Consider the following 23,547-nt stretch of genomic DNA (forward strand, 5'->3'; position numbering starts at 1 on the left):
ATGATAAAATTAGCTGTATCTTGTTTACAAGACTTGTGAAAACAAAAATACATGGAAAACTAGAAATTCAAAACAGAATAGAAGATATAAAGATATGCTAGGAAAATATCAATCAAAAATCAACTCAGGGTAGCTATAATAATATGAGATAAAACAGATGAGGAAAAATCATCATTAGGAATTAAGTGGTTAATCCCCAATGGTATATAAGTTCAACTTAGCATGAAGATATAGTCGTTATACTACACACGATGTCTTGTGAAGATAATATAGCCTCAACTAGGAAAGGAAGGAGGAGAAGGAAGAGGACAAGAAGTTGAAGATAAGAAGAAAAAGTCAGAGGAAGAAGAGGAAGTACAGGAGAAGGAGGCAGAAGAAGAGGAGAGGTAGACATAATATATCATCATAGTGAAGAATTTCAACTTTCCTCTGAGACAAAGAATATCATATATCTAATAATAGAGTGTTTGAAAAACAAATTAGCAAGTTGGATTTAATGGATACACATCGAACCCTATACCCAACAAGTGAAGAACACCTATTCTTCACAGGGACACGGGGAGCATTAACAAGCAGTGAGCATGAACTAGGGTACTAATCAATCCTCAAATAATAAAACACTTGAAATAAGTACAAGTGACTGCTCTATTTTATTCTTGATGCTATTACAAATCCCAGGAAATAGAAATGCAGAGAAATTTCTTTGGCTTAAGTGTTATTTCTGTTTAGAAATTCTGTAGAAAACATGAAGACAATATGGGCTATCAGGAATAGGTACCGTTAAAGATGTTAATGATTAATTTTAATTTTATATTTTTAAAATAAGAAATGGATGAGAAGCTTCTTAAACTTTACAATGCTCTCTCTCTTAGATTCCTAAGTGTTTCTAGTGCTTTCAGTCCTTCTTGATTCTTTCAATTGTTCCTGCCTGTTGATGATTCCTCCTTCATTGGATCTCTGAAGTTCACCTTAGTTTCCTGGTTTTAATGGTGGCAGACGCACAGGTTTGAAGGGGCAGAGGTTAGGCAATTTGATTGACAGCCTTCTATTGCACCATTCTCATCGTGCACATGTCATGCATCTATGCTTGTCATGTATCTTTCAGTTGCAATTATTCTTCCTCCCCAGGGCTTTCTCGAATCTCATGCTAATATTGTTGCTCTTCTAGGAAGCATTTAATGGTGTGCTCATATAAACAAGCATTTTGCATCCTGAAACAAAGAGCCATTTACAAGTCTACTCTGAATGTGATCTGTTTTTCCATTCATTGTACTTTCTTCTGTGTATTTAACCAGTTTCTTTCATGAGTGTGGAATTCAGTAAGGAAGTTCCTCAGCTGGAGTCATGTTATTTTCTTTAGTTATAAATTCTAAGGCTTCACGAGTGCCATCTGTTGCCACAGACATTCGAGTCAATAGCAAATTTATATTAATAAAGTCATTGTATTGCATTTGAAGGAAATCATTTTGAGTATTTTCCCTAAGGATCCTTATCCCTCTATGCAGGTTTCAGTACAAGAACTACCAGTATGTTCTGGCCTTGGTTTTTGCCATTGAGGAAATCAACAGGAACCCTCATATCTTGCCCAACATGTCTCTGCGATTTGATCTCTATAATGCCCTGCGCAGTGAAAGGAGGACATTGGAGAGTTCCCTGATTTGGTTCTCAGGGTTGGACAAGGACATCCCTAATTACGACTGCAGGAGAGAGTGTAAGTCTCTAGCGGTCCTTACAGGAACCACCTGGGCAATTTCTGCCCAGATTGGAACACTGCTGGAACTGTACAAATTTCCACAGGTAAGACTGGGTGGGATGGGGAGAGATGAAACCACGTCTCCTTTGGTGCCATTCTCAGGGGCTTAAAAAGGAAGAGAGGAGGAGACTGGGTTTATGCATCTCTCAAAGTATATGATCTCAAAGGTTCCATCTACAGGACCTCGATGGAGTATGACATTTCCTTTATTTGGAGTAGAGAGAAGGTTGAAGGGGAAGGAGACAAAGCAGTTTCCTGGAACTCTGACTGATCTTATTTTATAGAAAGCTTTCAGGGAGTGCAAAATGATTAGAAAATGAAATGAGTAATTGTCCCCTTCTACCACTCCAGGTGTTGCTGAACAGCCTTCAGGACTGAGAGTGTGATTTTTGCCAATCCCCTTCCTCATATTGCTTCCAGTTGTCTTTTCCTTTTAGCTTACCTATGGTCTTTTTGATCTTACCCTGAATGATGATGAGCAGTTTCCAATCTCTCTATTAGATGGCCCCCAGGGAGACATCTCTAGCCATTGTCATGGACTCTTTGCTGTTTCATTTCAGTTGGATCTGGGTGGGGCTGGTCATCTCGGAAGACAAGAAAGGTGTTGAGTTTCTCTCAGACTTGAGAGGAGAGATGGACCAGAATGGAATCTGTGCAGCCTTTGTGGAAATGATTCCTGTGACTGAAATGTTATATTGCTCAAGGACATGGTCATACGATTTGCAAGTATAGGAAACAGAATGGAATGTGATTATCATTTATGGTGATGCAAACTCTCTCATAAGCTTGAGCTTTTCTATTTGGGAGTATTTAGTGATATGGAAAGTCTGGGTCACGACATCACAGTGGGATTTTATACACAGTGAGTGAGATTTCATCCTTGACTCATTGCATGGGACTCTCATTTTCTCACACCACCGTAGTGAGGTCCCTGGCTTTGAAAATTTTATCCAGACAGTTAACCCTTCCAAATATCCAGAAGACATTTACCTCACTATGTTGTGGTTTCCCTTTATTCCTTGCACGATTTCTGAGTCTTACTGTAAAACACTGGAGAATTGTCCACCTAATGCCTCCTTAGGATGGCTGCCTTGGCAGATTTTTGACACAAGCATGACTGAATGGAGTTACAGTATGAAAAATGCTGTGTATGCTGTGGCCTGGACCCTTCACAAGCTGCTTCTTCAACATGCAGAAATGCAGCCAATAAAAGTGGGGAAGGTCTGGTGTTTTGTCCCTGGCAGGTAAATTTCTTCGACTTAACAGAATGTACACTCGTAAAAGTGACTTTCTTATGGTTCCACAGGTGCTCAAACCAAGCAGTTAGGATTCTTTCTCCAAGAAAAGCACAAGAGTTTCTATACTTGTTTCACTCTCTAGGAGGTATATCTAGTCCTGGGTAGTAAGTCATCTACAAGAAGTTTCTAGTGACAACGAGGAAGTGAGCTATGAGTCAATATCAATGCTTTGTGTTACAAAGGATCCCAATATCCTGCCTGCCTAACGTTTCAATAGGGAATATCCTGTCTTCTCCCATGAAGCTCCTCAATGTCAAGAAGAAGAGAACTTGTCCTTTATGTTCCTATCTGGTGCTGAACATCATAGTGAATACTTTACATAAATGATCTCATTTAATTCTGCAACCACTTTAGGTATTGCTAACATCATTTTGCAGATTGATGGTCTGGGAAAATTCAGAGAGTGCATGAGGGTGGCTAGATTGGACTTTGTACTCGAGATTTGTCTGAATCCTATCACCACTTATCATCTTGATCTTCTTGTCTTTAGGCATTTTCTCTTGAAACTAACTGATATTTTAGAAACATTATGATATTGTAGATCTCCATATGATTTTATTTGCTTCACTTCATTGGATACTTGTAATAAAGGTACATTATGAAGCAAGGATTACAGACAATGAAAGGCTGTCCCCAATTCAGGGTTTTTCTCTTTAACACCTGGGCCCACTTCACCACAGGTTGATGTGTCTCTTTTAGCTGCTCCCCTTTCTGAGGAACATAGAATTTAACAATCCTGCTGGTGACTCATTGAATTTGGCTGATGTAGGAAAATCAGATTCAGAGTAAACCATTCTCAACTTTTGGAATTTTCCAGAAAGTCTTGGACTTAAGGTGAAAGTAGGAGAATATTCCCAACATGCTCCACGTGGTCAAGAATTGTCTTTATCTGAGGAGGTGATTGAATGGGACACGGGAATTACTGAGGTGGGTTGAACCCAATCACAATTACTTACACCACACACGAATAACCAAAATCTTGTTGGAGTTTTGTGTCCCCTCATAGCTTCATAAATGGCCACATATGGGAATTTAACAATTCACTTCCAACTGAAGTAATTTTTTCATTTACCAACATTTACCAACAAACCAAGATGGAAGCAAGACCTTCATAAGCAAAAGATTGCAATTTGCTGAAGGTTCAGAAAGTGGTTAGTAGTTTTCAGGAATAATTTTTTTTTAAAAAAATTGTTATATACATGTTTTCTAGAGATAATTTTATTGCACACTTAGTACACTACAGTATAGTGTAAACATAACTTCTTTATGCACTAGGAAATCAAAAAATTGGTGTGACTCACTTTATTGCAATATTTGATTTATTGCTGTGCTCTGGAAACAAACCCACAGTATTTCTGAGGTGTACCAGTGTTTTATATCATACAATAAGCATGGCGTCCAACCAATGAATTGGATTTAGGTATTTCAAGATTAAGTTTGTTAAGGCCCAATACTCTAAAACACTCTAGTTACTTGAAAATTAGGTAAAAGTCACAGCTGTTACCAAGTGTTATCTGATTTTCTCCAAACTCCACACTCTGCATGCAGTGAGAGTTGCAGTCCGGGATTCAGGAAGAGCCCCCAAGAAAGCAATGTTACCTGTTGTTTTGCTTGCATTCCCAGCCCAGAGAATGTGATTTCAAATTAGATAGGCGAGTACATGCCTTGCAGCGACATTCTCCACATCTATTTTTTTTTTGAAGGGAAATATTTGTCCAGAGCTAACTAACATCTGTTGCCAATCTTGCTCTTTTATTATTGTCCTCAAAACTGTAGTACATAGTTGTATATCCTAGTTGTAAATCATTCTAGTTCTTCTATGTGAGCCACCACCACAGCATGGCAATTCACAGAGACATGCTGTGGTTCCATGACCAGGAAACCAACATGGGCTACCGAAGTGGTGATCACTGAACTTTCACCACTAGGCTATCAGGGCTGGCTCTCCACCTCTCTCTTGTATGTACAGTTCTCCCAAAGAAACGGAAAGCTCTGATGAGGACTGCAGGGTCAAAATGTTGCCTTCCTCCATTTAGTAATTTACCTTTTATAGCCAATAATATTTCCTCCCAAAATGATACACTCTCTCTCTACCTTGAACTAGCTTGCTTGTCTCATTTTAGCATCTTTGCAAGCATTATGATCTCAAGGAAACCCTTTCTGACCACTCCACAATAACTAACTTAAATCTCTCTCATGGAATCTAACACATGGTTTTGTAAGTCCTTACTTTTCATCTTCTTTAAAGCTACATTTAGATCACATTGAACAAATCCTTATTTTTCCAGTGTCTGGTGCTGTTCTTGGCACAGAGCAGGAGATCAGAAATGTTGTGTTTGATTTAAGAAGTAAGTATTTCCATGGTGTATAATGAGCTTATGGTACAGCTTGGTTTCTGATCTCCTCGAGTTCACAGGTGAGTAGGGGAGACAACATGCAGTTATGTGAATTCAAGGTGGTGACATAGGGCTGCAATATAGGTATGCAGAGATCCATGAGATGAAATAAGTGATAGTATATATGTTTGTGGGGAGGGAAGTGTCATGGACTTCTTCAGAGAGGCAGTAGCATTAGTATTATATCAGACTAATGAAGGCGGATTAAATTCTTGGAGGAATTCTTAGAATGGCAGAAATGGCAAATTAGCCTTGCATTTAATATTCTAGGGAGCTGAGAAAAGGTTCAACATGACTAGAACACAGACAATGTGGGTTTGGGAGTTGGGTCATGAAGTAGAAGAGGGACAGAAAACCAATACTGAAGATTTTTCATACAATAATTAACATCTTGGAATTACTCAGATTTATGATATTAAACGGTGAAATGCTGGAATCCCCCCAATGGTGGTATTATCTAATTTTATTTTTGTGATTGATATGAGGCTTAATTTCCCAACATCTTTTGTATAATTTCGATTTTTTTGAAATGTACTGAGATTAATGATACAGTCTGGCACATCGTCAATTTGGATAAAGCTTCCACGTGCACATTTGGCATGTGGTAAGTTTGGGTATATGTTCCATATGCACATCTAAAGAACACTACATCCACTAACTTCAATTCCTACATGCTTGGAGATTAATAAATACACTTGTAAGCAATCGATGATTAATGAGTAAACTATGATGGAAATTAGCATGTATTTCCCATTAAAAATACTATTCATCAAATTTTATGGGGTGGAATTAAATCTATCCTTAAAGAGAAATGTATAATTCTAGATTATATATATTTATATATTATTGTGTATATTTAAATAAAGAAAGGTTGAATTTCTAAGTTCTAAACATTCATCACAAACTAGAAAAAGAGCAGAAAAGTAAACACAAGGAAAAGAGAAAACACAAAATGATAAATGTTAGAGGAAGTGTTAACAAAATAAAAGACAGACATCAAAGGATAAATAAAACTAAATTAGATTCTAATAAATGACAAATATGCTCAATAAAATCCTAGTACTAGTGTTCAAAAAAAGAGAAAAATTGCAACAAAATAATACCAAGGCTGAAAAGGGAGTAATCTGTGCAGATCATATGGAAAATTTTTAACATGAAGAAAACATAAACATCATGTTGATACAATGAAAATTTAGAGGAAATTCACAAATTTCTAGGCAAATAAAAGTTACCAAACTGCCTCAAGAAAAAATGAAAAATCTGAATATTGCCATACCTATTACAGAAATTGAGACCATCCTTTAAAACATTTCTACAAAATTTTATTCTAAGCTATTTATGTGGTACAAAGTTGATGAATCTGCCCAAATATTCAAGAAAAAAATAATATACATCTACTCAAACTCTTCCAGAGAATAGGAAAAACTGAAAACTTTTTGACTCACTTTGAGAGACGAGATTAACATTGGTACTAAAATCTAACAAAATCATTGCAGGAAAGGAAATTACAGGCCACTCTCTTTCTTGGATTAAATTCATTTATACTAAAAAAAAATCAAATCAAATCAAGGTTCCAAATCTAGCCATATTTTATAAGAAGGACATATCATGACCAAATTAGGTTCATGCAATGTAATTCAGTACACTAATCTCTGAAGAAAGAGAAATAATAATCTCAATAACTGTAAGAAAAACTAGTAAAATTAAACACCTATTCATATTTTAAAACAAACAACAACAACAGAAACAACACTAACCAATTCAGAAACAGAAGGAAACTCTCTTACTCCCATACACAGTATTCACAGAATGGAAATTTATGGTGCACTGTTGAAAGCAAGGATAAGAGAAGAATGTTCAACATCACTGCCTCTATAAGCCATTAGGCTGGAGGTCTTGCCTGATACAATAGTGGCAGGAAAAGAAATAAAAGGAATAATTTACTTCAAAGGAAGAAGTAAAATTGATGCTATCTTCAGATGATATTATGGTATAAATGTAAAAACCATATAAATTAAGGTATTAACTGAGTTTATTGGTGGCTGAATACAAGGTTAATATAGAAAGTTTTGCTTCCATCTACCCGTCATAAGCATTCAAAATTAAAATTTTACAAAATGACATTTACAACATCTTAAAGTATGAAGTACCTAGAAATAACTTTAATGAGACTTTCAAAAGATTTCTGTCCATAAATTTATAGAACAGCATTTAGAAAAATGGAGGAAGACTGAAAGAAGTGGAGGGATAAATCAAATTTGTGACTAAACAGACTCAAAATTCTACAGATATCAAAACTGTCCAAATTAATCTACAGCTTCCACAAAATTGCAGCTAAAATGATGACCCATTCTGTGAAAATTACAATTGATAAAATTCTTATGGAAATGATAAAGGAAAAACTTAGCTAAGAAAATCTTGAAGACAATGAATAGAGTGGGAAGAAGTACTCTACCTGACAACAAGTATTATGGCATCACAATAGAGGAGGTTCATCAAGAGGATAAACAAGAAAATCAACGGAACCAAATGGTAAGTTCAGATACAAACTGCTCATATAGGGATTCACGTATAGACGTCTGATTTATAAGGAAACACTGAGGAGGAGTGGGAAAATGAAAGACTTTTCAATACACCATGTTGGGTAAATTGGCTGTCTTCATGAAGAAGACAATGACTCGCCAACCCTAACTCACACCATCCACAGAAAACGTTATCAGGCAGATTGTAGTTCTAAATGTGAAAAGTGAGAGAATTTAGAGGGACATAAAGAGGAAGCAGCAATGCCCCTGTGGAAGGAAAAATCATGTATTGATACCTGCAGGGATGAGTGGGCACGGAAAAGTTTCAGAACCACATGAAGATTTGGGAATCTTAAAAATCAGAGCAGAGGTAGTAGAAGTAGGCAAGACCAAGGTTATACAGTCTTTTTGGTCTTCCTAAGAGGTTGTCGGATTTTTTAATGGATGATAAACATGATCCCACTTACATGTAGAAGTATCACTTGTGATGCAGGACAAGGGCAGGGAACCAGAATAAAAAGATCTTATGGTAACATAGGAGAGAAGTGACTAAAATCTTAACAGAAGTGGTGGAAGTGAAATCAAGATGAAATGTTTTGGAGATCATTTTAGATGGTAGAAATGGTCTCATTTTGAAACTCCCGAGGAGTGAGGTCTATGACTTGGTCATCTCTGTTTCCCTAGAATGTAGCATATTATCTGGCTCATGGAGGTTTACCAATAACTGCTTGCTCATTGAATGAGTAAATCTAGGCCATAGCTTACAGGGGTAACTCAGAGAGACAGGGAGGACATTTGGTTTTCTGCTGAGAAAAAAGTGCTTTCATGAATATGCAAGATAAATACTGAGAAGAATAGTAGCTTTGTTTACTTAACCATAAATAAGATAGGCAGTATTAACCGGGAATGGTTCTCTACAGAGCATTCTGTGATTTGGTGCCTGGAGCAACAAAGGAAGACAGTTGGCTAAACTTACCCAATGTCTTCTTTGGGGGCATGCGAATGAAAGAGAATGACTGAACCTGGGCTGAGGACACTTTGCATCTCTCCCCAGACATGTATCAGTGTGTGAAGTGTCCAGATCATCAGTATACCAACAGAGGGTGAGATTGCTGCCTCAAAAAAGCTGTGACCTTTCTGGCTTATGAGGACCCCTTAGGGATGGCCCTGGCCTGCACAGCTCTGTGCTTTTCTGTCCTCACAGCTGTGGTCCTGGGGGTCTTTCTGAATCACCAAGACACTCCCATAGTCAAGGCCAACATTCGGACTCTCAGCTACATCCTGCTCATCTCCCTCACCCTATGCTTCCTCTGCTCCTTACTCTTCATTGGTCGTCCCAAGACAGCCACCTGAAGTCTTCATCAAATCACATTTGGAGTTGTATTTACTGTGGCTGTTTCCAGTGTCTTGGCCAAAACTATGACTGTGGCTGTGGCCTTCAAGGTCACTGCACCAGGGAGAAGGATGAGGCAGTGGTTGGTGGCAGAGGAACCTAAGTTCATCATTCCCATCTGCTCCTTTATCCAGCTGAGTCTCTGTGGAATCTGGCTGGGAACATCTCCTCCCTTCATTGACACAGATGCACACTCTGAACACTGCCACACCTTCGTCGTGTGCAACAAGGGCTCGGTCACTGCTTTCTTCTGCGTCCTGGGATACCTCGGCTCCTTGGCCCTGGGCAGCTTCACTGTGGCTTTCCTGGCCCGCTACCTGCCTAACACCTATAATGAAGCCAAGATCCTGACGTTCAGCATGCTGGTGGTCTGCAGTGTCTGGGTCACCTTCCTCCCCATCTACCACAGCACCAAGGGCAAGGTCATGGTGGCCGTGGATGTCTGCTCCATCTTGGCATCCAGTGTGGGGCTATTAGGCTGCATCATTTCTCCCAAGTACTACGTTATTTTCCTAAGGACAGAGAGAAACACATCAAATGTGTTAAGGAATAAAACACATTCAGCGAGAAAATAATCGAAATGTGAGTTATTTTCATAGGTCACAAGAACTTGCATACACTTGAAAAATAATCTACCACATTTTTGCAGATCCACTTTTAGTACCAACTAAACTTACCTTACATCTCCACTTAATTTTTTGCTTTACGTTCGATTTGGCTTTGTACAATTTTCCTCGGGCATTCAAATGAACAAATACAAAAACATTCATACTAATTCTGCTCTAAAATTATGTGTGAAAGATTGCGAAAATGGCCACACATTAGTCTTCTCCCACTGTCTGTTTGGTCGTAGCATCCCACGTTGACTCTGGGTAGACTTGGCCTTGTAACTTGCTTTGGCCAATGAGACATTAACAAATGACATAAGCAAAGGCATGAAAACCACTTGCTCATTGTTGGTACTTGTCCTTCTCTGTCCGCCCTTGGGAAGCCTGAGGCCATCAATATGTGAATGAGTCTAGATAGACTGCACATCTCCATTACTCCAGGTGACTTCAAGTCAACAATCAGATATGTGAGTAAGGCAATCCTAGACCAGCCAATCCCAGCTGAGCCACCAATAGGTCCAGATCAAAATAACTGCCCAGTTAGCCCAGAGAATCTTGAGAAAAAATAAACTATTCTTATTTGAAGCCACCACATTTTAGGTTGGTTTATTATACAGCAGAAGCTAACTGATACATTAGGCTACCATTTATATATGTCCTCTCATTTTTTGTGTAATTATCACAGATTTCTATTTCTTTATCCAATATCATAGACTGGAATATTTTTCTATAGTTTAAGTCTCTGAAAGAAAATCAGAGACCATATCACCTTCCATTTTACTTTTTCTCCTTCCTCTTTTCAACCAGACATATTTAAGCATATATATTAAGAATATCTTCACTAATTTTAAGATTATGGATATTCTTCTATATTGTCATGCACCACTGTTATACGCAGGGGATTTTTACTTTTAATTTTAGCCCTATAATCCATTTGGAATGACTTACTTGTGAATAATGTTAGTTGATGGTCCAGTGTTTTATTTTACAAATGGATATCTTTTAGTCTATAAAACAAACACTACATCATTTTAAAAGTTGATTTGAAGCACATGGAATCTGAATAATGTTTGGAAAATTGATATCTTTGAAACGCTGTTTTCAATCACAAGTATAGTATATCTCTCTATTTAATCAGAGCTTTTACACGCTTTGTATCTCTTTATAATCTTTTTCATATAACTAATGTGTAGTTCCAATTATTTTAACTACTCATCTTAAATAATTCATTGCTCTTAGGAATGGAATAATTTTTTACATGTTTAAACTAATTCTTGCTCATGTAACAGTATTTTCGATGTTTCATATAGGAATCTAGCTTCCTTATACATTACTGCACTTATTTACCAGTTCTAAATTTTATAAGTTATGTCCCACTAAAATAATAGATTTTCTCTTCTTCTCTAATATTATGTACCTCTTATTCTTTTGATTCTCATTTTTTCCTGACTGTGCTCTCCATTGCCACACTGAATCACAAGTGTTTGCCAGGAGCATTTTCCTCTTCTTAAGTTTAGCATAAACATGAGATAAATTCCTTGTCAGGGCAGAGCAGGCATCTAAGGGAGAAAAAGTAAAAACGTGAAGGGGAATCATTTCTGCCTGGAAATCAACAGACTTGCTTCTCTTGGCTGTTTGGAGCTGGAGATCTTATGACAATGTGGCCAGCTGAGAATCAGAGGATCTTTCTCTAGTCCCAGGAATTAGTCTTGGTCAAATCTCTCAACCTCTTTAGACCTCAGTTTCTTCACCTGTAACATGAAGAGTTGGACGAGTCTTTTTGAGTTCTGAAATCCAGTGACAACAAGATACCCTTCACCCACATGCACTTGACAAAGACCAGAGACAATTTTTAGATGTCTTCTTCTGCATCAACATTATTATCAATATCACCCCTTAAAGACATATCAAATGTCTACTTTCGCATGACACTGATAAAACAGGTTCCATTCCAAATCGCTGTTCATTGGGATAACAAATCTATAGTTAATTGTTTAGAGGTAAGTATAGAGATGGGCCCTGCTGGCAACAGCAATCAATGGGCCAAAAAGTCTTGCTTTATGTTACAGCAAGGCTGTGGAAACACTCCCTAATACACCAGAATGCTTAAGTACTTAAAAAGTATGAAATAAATGGGAGCCTTGTATCCATGGTTACGAGCTAATAAGGATATGATTTTTAAAATTTTGTTAATGATGCCATTTGCCTGCTATGGGGCTGTTCTCTGGTGAGTAAAGAGCAGATGTATTCAAGGCCACTTTCATTCCTTTAATAAATATTTACTCAGTGCCTTCCACTTGCTGCACGATAGCTGTGATCTACCCTAAGAGCATTTATATTCTAGTAGGGTGACACAGACCATAAACAAAAAGAGAATCTTGAGGTGATCAATAAAGTTACATATACATCAAACTTTTTTCATTCTGAACTATTATTCACCCTTTCTCTTCTTTGACTGTTTACCAGAAGTCTAATCATGGACTTGAAAACCCAGAAAGCATGGGTCCCAAGTTTCTTCTCACAACATCCTTGTTTCAAATACATAGTGTTTATCATCTGAGAGTATGTCTCTTTAAGACTAAGTTCCTAGGAATCAGCATTATTTCATCACTTTCTTGAGAGAACCAATGATATTATGAAAGTGAAAAAAATATCATATGGGATTTATACTTGAAATGGTGTTTCCACTCTAATTGTGTTATTTAATGTGGTGTGATTTGGGGCAAGTCAGTTACTCCTTCAGAGACAATGGTAATATTACCCTGAAAAGCATTCTATAGAGATTAAATGAAACAAAGTATAAGAAACTGCATTGTAAATTGCAAAGCAATCTATTTCAGCTTATTTTTCTAATAATATTTTCATTTATCCAATCCTTTTTGACTCTAACATACCTGCCTAGACTTTTATCATTTATTCAACAATAATAATGGGTCAAAATGGTTAAATATTAGAAATTTCATATGGTTTAACTTAATTAATAGGCCATCACAATATTTAATTTGATTATAATTACAGTTAAATTTTTCATGATGCCTTATCATGTGCTAGGCACTTTCTAGGCATCTCACATGTATTCACTCATTTAATCCTCACAACAATGCCATGGAGACAATACTATTAACCTCTATTGTATGGATGAGGAAGATTAGAGGTTATATAATTGACCAAGGTCACACAGCTGGTACCCAGGCAGTCCACCTCCAAAATCTCTTTTAGGGATCCATTAGAAGTTGTGGGGCTTACATTGTAAAAGGATCACCTTGGTTCCTGGTTGGTGAATGGATCAGAAGGGACTAAGGAAGAAAGCACATGGCTACTGAAATGATCCAGGCAAGCAATTGTGAATACAGGATTTCCTTCATTTTTAAGGCTGAATAATATTCCATTGTATAGATGCCTCAGATTTTCTTCATCCTTTCACCCACGGGTGCACAATTAGGTAGTTTCCATCTCTTGGTTATTTTGAATAATATTGCAGTGCATTTTGTCAAATGAATTCCTGGCACTTAGTGAGTTTGAAAAAATTCTTATACACATTAGTTACTGTAATCAATTATATTTCTAAATGTCTAAAGTTTAAATATTTGTCATTCTACAGAAATACCTTGCCTAATCATGATTTGTGTCATTATCAGTTCATGAATGATCTAAGATTTTTGTACAAAAATCGTTATAATGGCTTTTTTTGCATGTATTCAGGAACCTTGCATAATATGGGTATTCCCTGATTCTTGATTTTTAGTAGAGTTTTCTAGTAAGCCTTTGGGATACGAAGCATCTTCAGAGATGTGAGGCAGACAGCAGAAAAATAATAAAGTGATTGTTATATTTAATTATATCAAAAGAAAACTGTGGTTTTGCTAAATTGTTTTTACACAGCCTTTGCTTATTTGTAAGAGTGACATATCATTTTATTAATGAAAAGAAAATTCAATAAACAATTTTAACATAAAACAATATCTATTGAGAACTTATATGAAAATTTTAGCAATATGCTGTCACCAATTTCCTCATCTGCAAAATGGAGATAGATAATACCATCTTCCTTATGGGTTGCTGTGAGAATACTCAAGAGTAATGTATGTAAAAGGCTTATCAACATGTGGGTTGGAAAGTGATGCCCCATTCATTTTTCCACCGGGATGGTGACAGCTTTTTTAATGCTTGAAGTCTGTAGTTTTCAAAATACGTTCTACTCTTGTAAAGTGAATCCTTTTTACAAATTCTTTGTAGAGTTAGATGATCCCTTTGGAATACAAATTCAGGCTTCCGTGTGTGTGCGTGTGTGTGTATGTATACGCACATCTCTCAAATAATACTCCAAGGCTTATAATGAAAAGCTACTTTCCCCACTCTTGAGTCTGCTTCCAAAAACAACTTCTTTAATTTTCTGGTTTAAAATCTATATTTCTAAATTAGCTACTCATACAGCTTTTTCATTTTTCAGCTTTTAACTATTTAGTTTATTTCTTCTCTGAAAAAATCAGCACAAAGTGTTCTTACATACGTTAAAAACATAATTCCCCTTGCCCAATATAACTATTTAATTAATTAAGATAAATCAAAATTCAATGTCTACTGTTTTATGACATCAGTGTTTACCATTTTATAGCATACGAATCTCATCCAGAAATGTGCTACGTCAGATATTATGAATACTTTTTCTTTCTCACTTTTACCTTTGACTTTTTAAATGGTAAAATTCTCTTGTTTCTTTGTTGTCTTCCTATGGATTTATCACTTGTTCATCTCCTTCTACCAGAAAATTAAATCTCTTCTCATTAACTTCTGATGCATGAGAAAATTCATGGGCTTCAGATTTTGCTAGGGGACATCTCTCTTGGGCTTGAACATATACACAGTCCCTCATATACACAGTATGTCTGGAAGGATAGAGGAGGAAAGGATGTTTATCTCTGTGCAAAGTACCGGGGGACAGTGGTAGAGTGAGAATATTTGAAGTTTTCTTATACGTGGACCTACGACGTAGGCCTCCCTCCCCCCAGATTTTTAAAATTAAAATAGCGTTATATCCTTATCTACTGGCTTGGAACAGCAAGTTCTAGAGAAATGTGAATATATGATCCGATTTTTTAACGAAATTATGAAAAGGAAACGCACAAAAAATTTAGAATTCTAACTATGGGCACATAATTCTATGAGGCTGTGTAAAGGTGGGGAAAGGAATGAAGAACAGCTGTTCAACATCCAGCTACCTGTACAGTCTAGGGGTCCACGGAAAGCCTCGCCTCCAACCAAGACCCTGGAGCTGATTTCCTCCTCCTGTAAAGTCGCCTTGAGTTATTCCAGCCACACCCCCACCTCTTCCCGCCCCTGGAACTGGTCTCAGCCCACAACGTCTGGCCTGCCTCCGCCTACAGCCTGGTCCCTGCTCATTGCCCTGCCTGCACCCTTGTTCCCGCCCATAGAACTGCCTCCCCGGCCTGCTGTCACTCACAGCCTTGGCCCCGCCCACAGCTCGCCCCTAGAACTGGTTCCCGCACACTGCTCTGCCCCTAGATTTTGTCCCTCTCCCTAATGCTGACCCAGCCCGCTTTCCAGCTTCTCACTCACTCTAGAAACTAGACACCTCACCCTAGGCTGGGGTGCATGGCCTCGCCCCACCCGCGCCCTCAACCCGCAGCCCCCAAACGTTCGTCCTCCCCGAACGCCCGCCCGAGACCGGAACCGGAAGCGCGGGTGGCGCCGTGGATGGAGCGGGCGTTCTGCGCGGTGTGTTCCGTCTTCTCGGTGCCGACCGAATTCCCGTGGACGTGCGCCCTCAGAGGCAGGGCTCGGTGAGCAGCGGGCGGTCCCGTCTCCAGTCGCGGTCCAGGGAGGGGCCTGGGCCGTGCGCAGCCCCGCCAGGGCTCGGCGTCTGTCTGTCCCCCCGCAGCCCCGTTTCCCCCGGGCTGTTCCCTCAGGGCCCCCGAGACGGCTGTTCCTCCTGGCTCCGGGCACCGCCGTCCCCTCCTCTGAGTCCCCGTCACCGTCCTCCGTGTGACTTTGTCCCCAGGGGGCTTTAGCCACTTCTGGAGGCGATGTTTGGGTCGTTACAAATGGGGCGCTCCTGGCATCTAAGGGGGGAGGCAGGGATGCGGCTCAGCATCCTCCAGGGATCAGGACGGCCCGATAGAGAATTATCCAGCCCCAAATGTCAGTTGTGCCAAGGTTTGGAAACCTGCTCCAGGGCCTGAAAATCTCCCGAGCCCTGAATAAGTGTGGAAATTGTTGACAAGTCAGCGAGTCACTTATAGTGTCCCTAAATGACAAGCTTGTTTAAAGGGTCCAGAGTCACCAAAAAGTCTCTGTCCAGCCAAGTGAGTTGAGTGACTCAAGTGCACACAGCACGAAGCTGCTTTCTCCCATCTCGGGGAGCAGCAGGTGGCTGGATAGGAATCGGGAAAATCCAGCCACAGCCAACAGTTACAGTTAAATCAGTAAATACAAAAATAGAAAAGTGAATGGGGTTGGCCTTTCCATCCAACACCCTATAAAAGGCCTCAAAATCTTGTTTGTGCTTTTTATCCCCCCTCAGACATGAAAAGCATCCGTGGAGCTCAAGTTTGAGGTGAAACCAGGCTCAGGGTCCACCTGTCCTCGCTGATCCATGGATTTCTGTGTGACCAGGTGAGTACCCTGTGGACCTGGTACCAAGAGGTTCTGGCAGTCTCTGCTGTGCAGAAGACCTGCTAGTGAGCTTCCCTGGGCTCGGGTTGTCACCACCTGGAGTTACTGAGAGTGAAGGTATCTTGAGAAAAATTATTGATATTTGATGGATGGAAATATGGTAAGCTGTGTGTGGTTCTGTGTGGTAAATATTTCAGTAAGTACAGTTATATGCAAATAAGAACACATGAAACAAACTTAAATAACTGCAAATGTGTATTATAGTAGAAAATATAGATTTACTTGTATTGCATAATACTCAAAAGTCAGGATTTATATATAATATAAATACAGAAATGTTTTGCGTGTGTATGTAGTATTAGAAGACATCCCATGAAATATTAGCAGGGATACTCAGCAACATTCCTTAGACCCATTCAATTTGATTTTTAAAGTCCTATGAATCCTCCACATAAATTTGAAATAAAAGAGCATTCAGGGAAAAAGATGATTTGAACGTCTTTGTATTAATAACAAATTTAAAATTGAATTTGCCAGTAGCCAGATATATTTTGAGCATTTTTTTCTTTATGACATTTCAAATCATTTGGAGGAGTACTAAGCAACACTGTAGATTGAAGGGAAGGGCAATAGTCTCCAAAAAGACTGTCCTCTCCAGCTTGCCTTCTAAAGGGAATTAACGTTGTTTCTTGAAACTTTTCTGAAATAACGGTCTGGTGATTCACGTTGCAGAGAATCTTGTTAAGTAATTTTGTATTTAGTTGTTGGCCTCTACTAATTGTGTGTGTATGTGTGTGTGCCTTTTTCATTCTAGCTTTCCTGTGATGTTCTTGAGGGGAATGTGTGCTTGTCATGCAATAGATAGTCTCTGAGTGTATAATTAATGGTGACCAACCATCGTCATTTATTTAGGACAGTGGGGTTTTCCAGGACACAGGATGTTTAGTGTTCAAACAAGGGCAGTCCTAGACAAACCGGGATGGTTCCTCATCTCATGAGCCAGGCCCTGGGACACATGCATGGGGACACGGAGAACCAGAGAGACCTTGTCCCACCTCCATGGAATTTACATTGTATTTGGGAATTTGGATTTTAGACAGTTAATGATGAGAGTGATGTGGGAGTTTGACACAAGGGAAATCAACATGAGGGGGCAGAGAAGCCCTCTTGAGAAGGACTGATATTTAACTTGAGAGCTAGAGTTGGGACTGGATTTAGCTGGTCGGAGGGTTAGACTGGAGTGAGGGTGTGGGAGTGTGTTCAAGAGAGCGTTTCAGGCAGAGGGACACGCATGAGGACACCCCTGAAGCAGAGAGCCTGGTGTGTCCATGAACTGAGAAGAAGGATGCCTGAGCCGAGTCAAAACAGGGGGAGAGGTGTGAGCAACACTGGCAAGGGGGGACAGGCAGGACCAAATCAGGGGTGACTTGGGACTCTGTTCTAAGACCAGTGGGAAGACTCTGGAGAGATGCGAGTAGAAGGATGATGTGATTAGCGTTTGGTCTAAGCATGTGGGTTAAAATGGACTTCATGGTTAAGAATGAAGACTTAATAGGCAAGATGGGAGGTGCTGGGAATAAGATTAGGAATCAGATGATTGTTCCCTAGGCCTGAGTGATGGCTGTGGAGTAGTAAAGAAGTAGAAAGAAAAGACCATGGAGTGTAGAACCGAGAGAACATAATGATCCTTTCTTGCCTGCCTGTGTCAGATGGCACAGGGCACTGACTGTTTTCGCTACTGTCTGTGCAGACCTGCAGGTGGCCCCTCACCCAGATCTGTGTGTTCACCCCTCTTTGCCACTCACAGGCCCCCCCTCCACATCCTAAAAGAAGTCAGGCCTTACTTGTTAGGGGGTTGTCTCACACGGGAGACGCCTAGAAGAGCCCCTGCAGGCATCAAAGCAGCCCCTTCAGCATTTCCATCACCGTCCTCCCTTCCCCTCTCTCGCTTTCCACACTCAGAATGACCCCTGCTCAGTATTCCACATCCCCATGATCTTCCTCCCCCAGGCTTGAGAAGGGTGGGTAGCCACTGGCGTGGACATCATCTGCACCTTCCATTCTGACCCCCGCAGGTCCCAGGCTGGACAGAGAGTGACTCTACTGGGAGCTGAGCCATGAGACTCAATGCGTCACCCACATAGTCTCCTTCACCCTTGACTGGGGCAGCCTCTACTTCAGTGGTGAGGGGCTGTGCTACAGCCACGCTGTCTGTTCTGTGTTCCCTCCGTGGCTCTAAAGTGAGCTATGATCCATCTCTCTATCCTCCTGGTCTGGGTTCAGTCTTCTCATCACTGTGTGATCACCGTGTCCAGCCACCTTCCATGTTATTGCCTTCCCCCTGAACACCCCTCCACTCGTCCCCTCTGCTTTCCCCTCTGCTTTTCCCACAAAGGTCCCTACATCCTTTCTCTCCCTTATTCTTTATGTTCACCCCAACTCTTGCTCAGCTCCTCTCGCCTTCTCTCCACAGGTTACACCTATGGAGCCGTGGCTCCGACTACCACCAGTGAGTATTCCTGGCCCTGATCTCCTGTGTCCCGTCTGCATTTGGTGTTTGGGAGCCCTTGTTCTCCTTCATCTGCTGTCCTTGGTGAGGGAAGGACCTGGAAGGACCCTAATTCCTCCCTTCTCTCCCTCCCGGGTTCTGGTGGAGAGTCCCAGCCCAGTGTGAGAAAGCCTTAGACACAGACATGTTCTCCACCACATTCTGACCCCACATGGTTTTCACTTTAATTCTCCTAGAGCCCCGCCCTTGGTCCTCCTTTTCCAGGTATCCCATCCATCTGCCCATTTTTCTGCCTATCTGTCTCTACTCCGAGTTCAGTCACTCTTGTTCACCTATCTCTCTCTCTTGGGCTCCTCTCATCCACAGGCTTGCTCATCCCTCTACTCACACAGTCACCGGTCCCCTCACTCTCATTTATGCTTCACCTGTGAATGGTGGTCCTGAGACAGCCAGTGCTGGAGTCCGTGTGAGCCTCGGGTCTCCTCCCACTCTGTCCCTCCCTGATGCCAGCCTTATCCACAGCTTCCGAGCCGGCCACCACGTCCCTGCATACTTGATCATCACCTGAGACACCAGAAGCCACCACAGGTATCTGGGGGCCCCATTTCCTTCCCAAGAGAAGCTCTCTGGTCCCACTCCCGATGAGCCAAGTGTGATCCAGGAGCTGGGAAGCCAGGGTATGAAATTCTGGTTTTAGGACAATCATGCTGATCACAAAGATTATACCAACGATTCAGTCTAAGGCCAGCTCTCAGAGAGCCCCTAGTCTTGTGAAATTAACACACCATTATAATACAATGTGGGATATTTCGGGGAGAGGCACCTGGCATAATTTGGAGGGAAGGAGCTTGCTAGAGAAAGTTTCACCAGAATGAAGTCTTTAAGAATGTGTAGGAGGGACCCTGGCAAATAGAGGATGAAGGGTTTTCCTGGCAGAGAGGATTCCATGAGCAAAGGCTCCGGCCAGAAACAACATGCTGTAAAGGGAGAATTGAAACGAATTTGGTTTGCGTGAAGCATGAAGTTTAAACCACAGTAGATGGATAAAATGATACTGAAAGGTCAGCAGGAGCCAGATTGAGTAGAGCCTTGAGTGCCAGGTCAAGAAGGTTGAACTAAACACTGAAGGCCATAGGGAGCCATGGGTGGTACTAGAGCAGTGGTGGCCCTAGTGAGGTATTCATTTCAGAAAGATTCTTCTAGTAGTCTATGTAGAACATCCTTTAGACAGAGCATCTAGTGAGCCTGCTGGGGTGTTGGTCTGGATGAAAGAATTTAAGACCTGAACTGGGACAGGGATGGAGTATATGTGAGGACCAGTTTGCATGGTGAATGGGTGTTACTGGGAGGGAAGAGGAGCTGAGCATATATGCTGGTTCTGACTTGGGTGACAACACGGGTGGGTGGTGGTGCCACTGTGAGAGAAGACGACAGATGATAATGAGTGCAGGACTCTGGTCTGGTCTCAGGCCAGCTCTCAGAGATGGTCATCACTCTCCCTCTTGTCTTGCAGCTTTGGGGCACAACCTGAAGACCCTCACAGTCACCTTCCCCATCCCCACCCTCTGGTATTCATCAGACAGGAGCAATGGCTCAGCCACATTCAACTCCATTGAGAGGGTCCTGCAGAGCCTAGTGAGACCCAGGTCCCAGCAGCTCCTGGTGGGTTAAATCCCACCCAGCCCCTCCCCTAACCCCTGTCCCTCCTGCTCATCCTCCTCCTCCCTCTTCCCCAGATGGATCCTTGTTCAAGAGGAGCAGCCTGGGTCCCTTCTACTCGACTTGCAGACTGGTCTCCCTCAGGTGAGACCCTCCCCTGAGCATTTGCCCCTAATGACCACTTTTGTAACCACCCCTCTTTGTCTCCCCATTGTCCTCCCATTTCCTCCTTCCAGTTCTGGCCCCCACCCCCAGAGGTTTCAGGAGCTCTCTCTAGAGTCCCCACATCCCTCTCTCCCCAGGCCTGAGAAGGATGGGGCAGCCATCAGTGTGACGCCGTCTGCACCCACCACCCTGATCCCGTGGGCCACCATCCCTCTGTGCTGGGAGCGGAGAGTGTCCACCTGTCTGCTCTTCCTCTCAGTGGCTCCTGGCTCTGCAGCCCAGAGTTTATCCATCCAGAGAGAGCACCAGCTACATTTCCGCATCATCGTCGGGAACCTCAGCAACCTGGAGCCCACATCCTCGGAGTACACCGCCCTGTCGAGAGACACCCAGGACCAGGTGGGGTCTCCCCTCTCCCGTCTCCCCTTGCCCTGAGAGCACCCTCATTCCTCTGCCTGACTTACATCTGTTATGTGATTGTTTCACCCCTTCACTTTCCCTGTATGTCTGGCTTCTCCCAGTGTCCAGAGGTGATGTCCTAGCTGCCTTCCCCATTTCTCACATGGGTAAACTGAAGCTCAGAAAGGGGAGTATTGTGCCTAGGGTCACACAGTGAGTTAGGGGCAGAGCCAGGATTTGAAGTCAGGTCTCCCTTGCCCCAAGGTCTGTGATCTTTCACTGGCTCCAGTGGCGCCCTGCATCCCCAGGAGACCTCCATCTCACCCACCCTCCCTCGCGTTTGTTCTAGGTCACCTAGCTCTACAAGGGCAGCCAGATATGAGACATATTCTACTCCTGAGTGGTCACCGACTTGATGTAGGTTGAGGAGATTGGAAGCATTGGCTGAGCTGGTGGCTGATGACTCTGAGCTCAAGTGACACATCTTTGATTTGGATGTCACTGACATGGTGCCCATTCTGCCCCACGTCCCTGTCAGCTAATCCTACCATCTCCTTCCATAATTTTTTGGGGAATGAGAAAAGCATTAACAATTGGGGACACCAACCTCCAGCATCCTCCTCCTCCTCCTCTTCTGGAGACTTTCAACAAATATCAGCAGTCTAACTGTGTTCTCCAGTAGTGGAGCCACTAAGCACATGGAGCAGTTTAAATTTTTTATACACCTATTGAGATACGGTTCATATATTGTGTGTGGGGAGGAGTGTATTTTTTAGGTTTTTCTATGTACAATATCTTCTCCTCTGCAAAACAAATAGTTTTACCTCTTCCCTTCCAATCTGGGTTTCTTTTATTCCTTTTTCTTGCCTAATCGCCCTCATTAGAAACTCTAGTACCTGTGATTAACATATGAGATAAGGGAAGACATCATTGTCTTGTCCCTGGTCTTAGGGGGAAATTTTCAGTCTTTCACCATTGAATATGGTGTTAGCCGTGGGTTTTTCATCGATGCTGTTTATAGGTTGAGAAAGTTTTCTTCTATTGCTAATTTGTTGAGTGTTTACTTTTTTTGACATGAAGGGCGTTGTATTTTGTCAAATTCTTTTCTGTATATGTGGTTGAAATTGCATGTTATTGGCACTTATTCTATTAATATGGTGTATTACATAATCAAGTTTTCAGATATTAAGCCAACCCTTCAACTAGAGGTGAGAGATTAAGATGTTCTCAAGTCTTTCCCAGGCATGCCACAGCCCTGAGCCCTTGTGGCCTTCTAGAGGCCCGCAAATACACTGCAGCTTTTCAAAGGCCCCTGTGGATATCTCATTCTCCTAATTTTTCTTCTAAGATTTGGCTCACCTCTTGCCTGCCTCAGCTGATATCACTCCCTCAGGCAACTACAATAGAAAACAATTAACCCTGATTGTTTTTAGCAAGTGCCCTGGGGACGGACTTTCCTCCCAGGGCAAGCTCTGAGTCAAGTAACTACAAGCCCTGAACATGGGGCTTTTTCAGGGAGCTGCCAGGCAGGTCAGCTAGTGACAGTTCGGTGGGGATGGGTCTTTTGAGAACTCCAAACCCATTATGGCTGCTGGGCTGCTGGATGTCTCAGCCACTGTAGTTCTGAGAATGACAGTTTTCAAAGTTATGGAGGATATTGTGAGAGCAGGATGGGATAGTGCAAGTTATAGTGCCACAAAGTTGGCTCCCTTTATCAAGATTCCACCATGTTTCTTCACTAAACCCTCCTCAGATTCTTACAAGCTGTTGATTAATTTCTAGACTTCTGAAAAGTTGATTTTGACCATTTTTACCAGTGTTCTCATTGTTTTTATGCATTTCCAGAAGTCCTTACACCAAAGTTTCAAAAATGTTCTCCCTGTGGTTATTTATTTATAAATTAATTACTTAAAATGAAATTATGTGAGAAATTCAGTTCCTCACTCACACACACTAGCCACATTTTAAGTGCTTGATAACAACATGGGGCTAATAATGAGTGTATATGGTATTGCAGACAAATGTTTACATTATTGCAGAAAGTTCTCTTGGACAGGACCCTGAAGCAGAGAATCTAGAATCAGGGTAGAATTCCAGACACCCTTGTTCATCCCTTGTGCCCTTCCAGGTCTGTCCCCCACAGTAACCACACTGGAGCAGGCTCCCTCTGTACCTTGCCACCTTGGCACAGAGACTGGACAGAGTTGCCATC

This window comes from Diceros bicornis, unplaced genomic scaffold, assembly GCF_020826845.1.
Source record: "Diceros bicornis minor isolate mBicDic1 unplaced genomic scaffold, mDicBic1.mat.cur scaffold_251_ctg1, whole genome shotgun sequence".
NCBI lineage: Eukaryota > Metazoa > Chordata > Mammalia > Perissodactyla > Rhinocerotidae > Diceros > Diceros bicornis.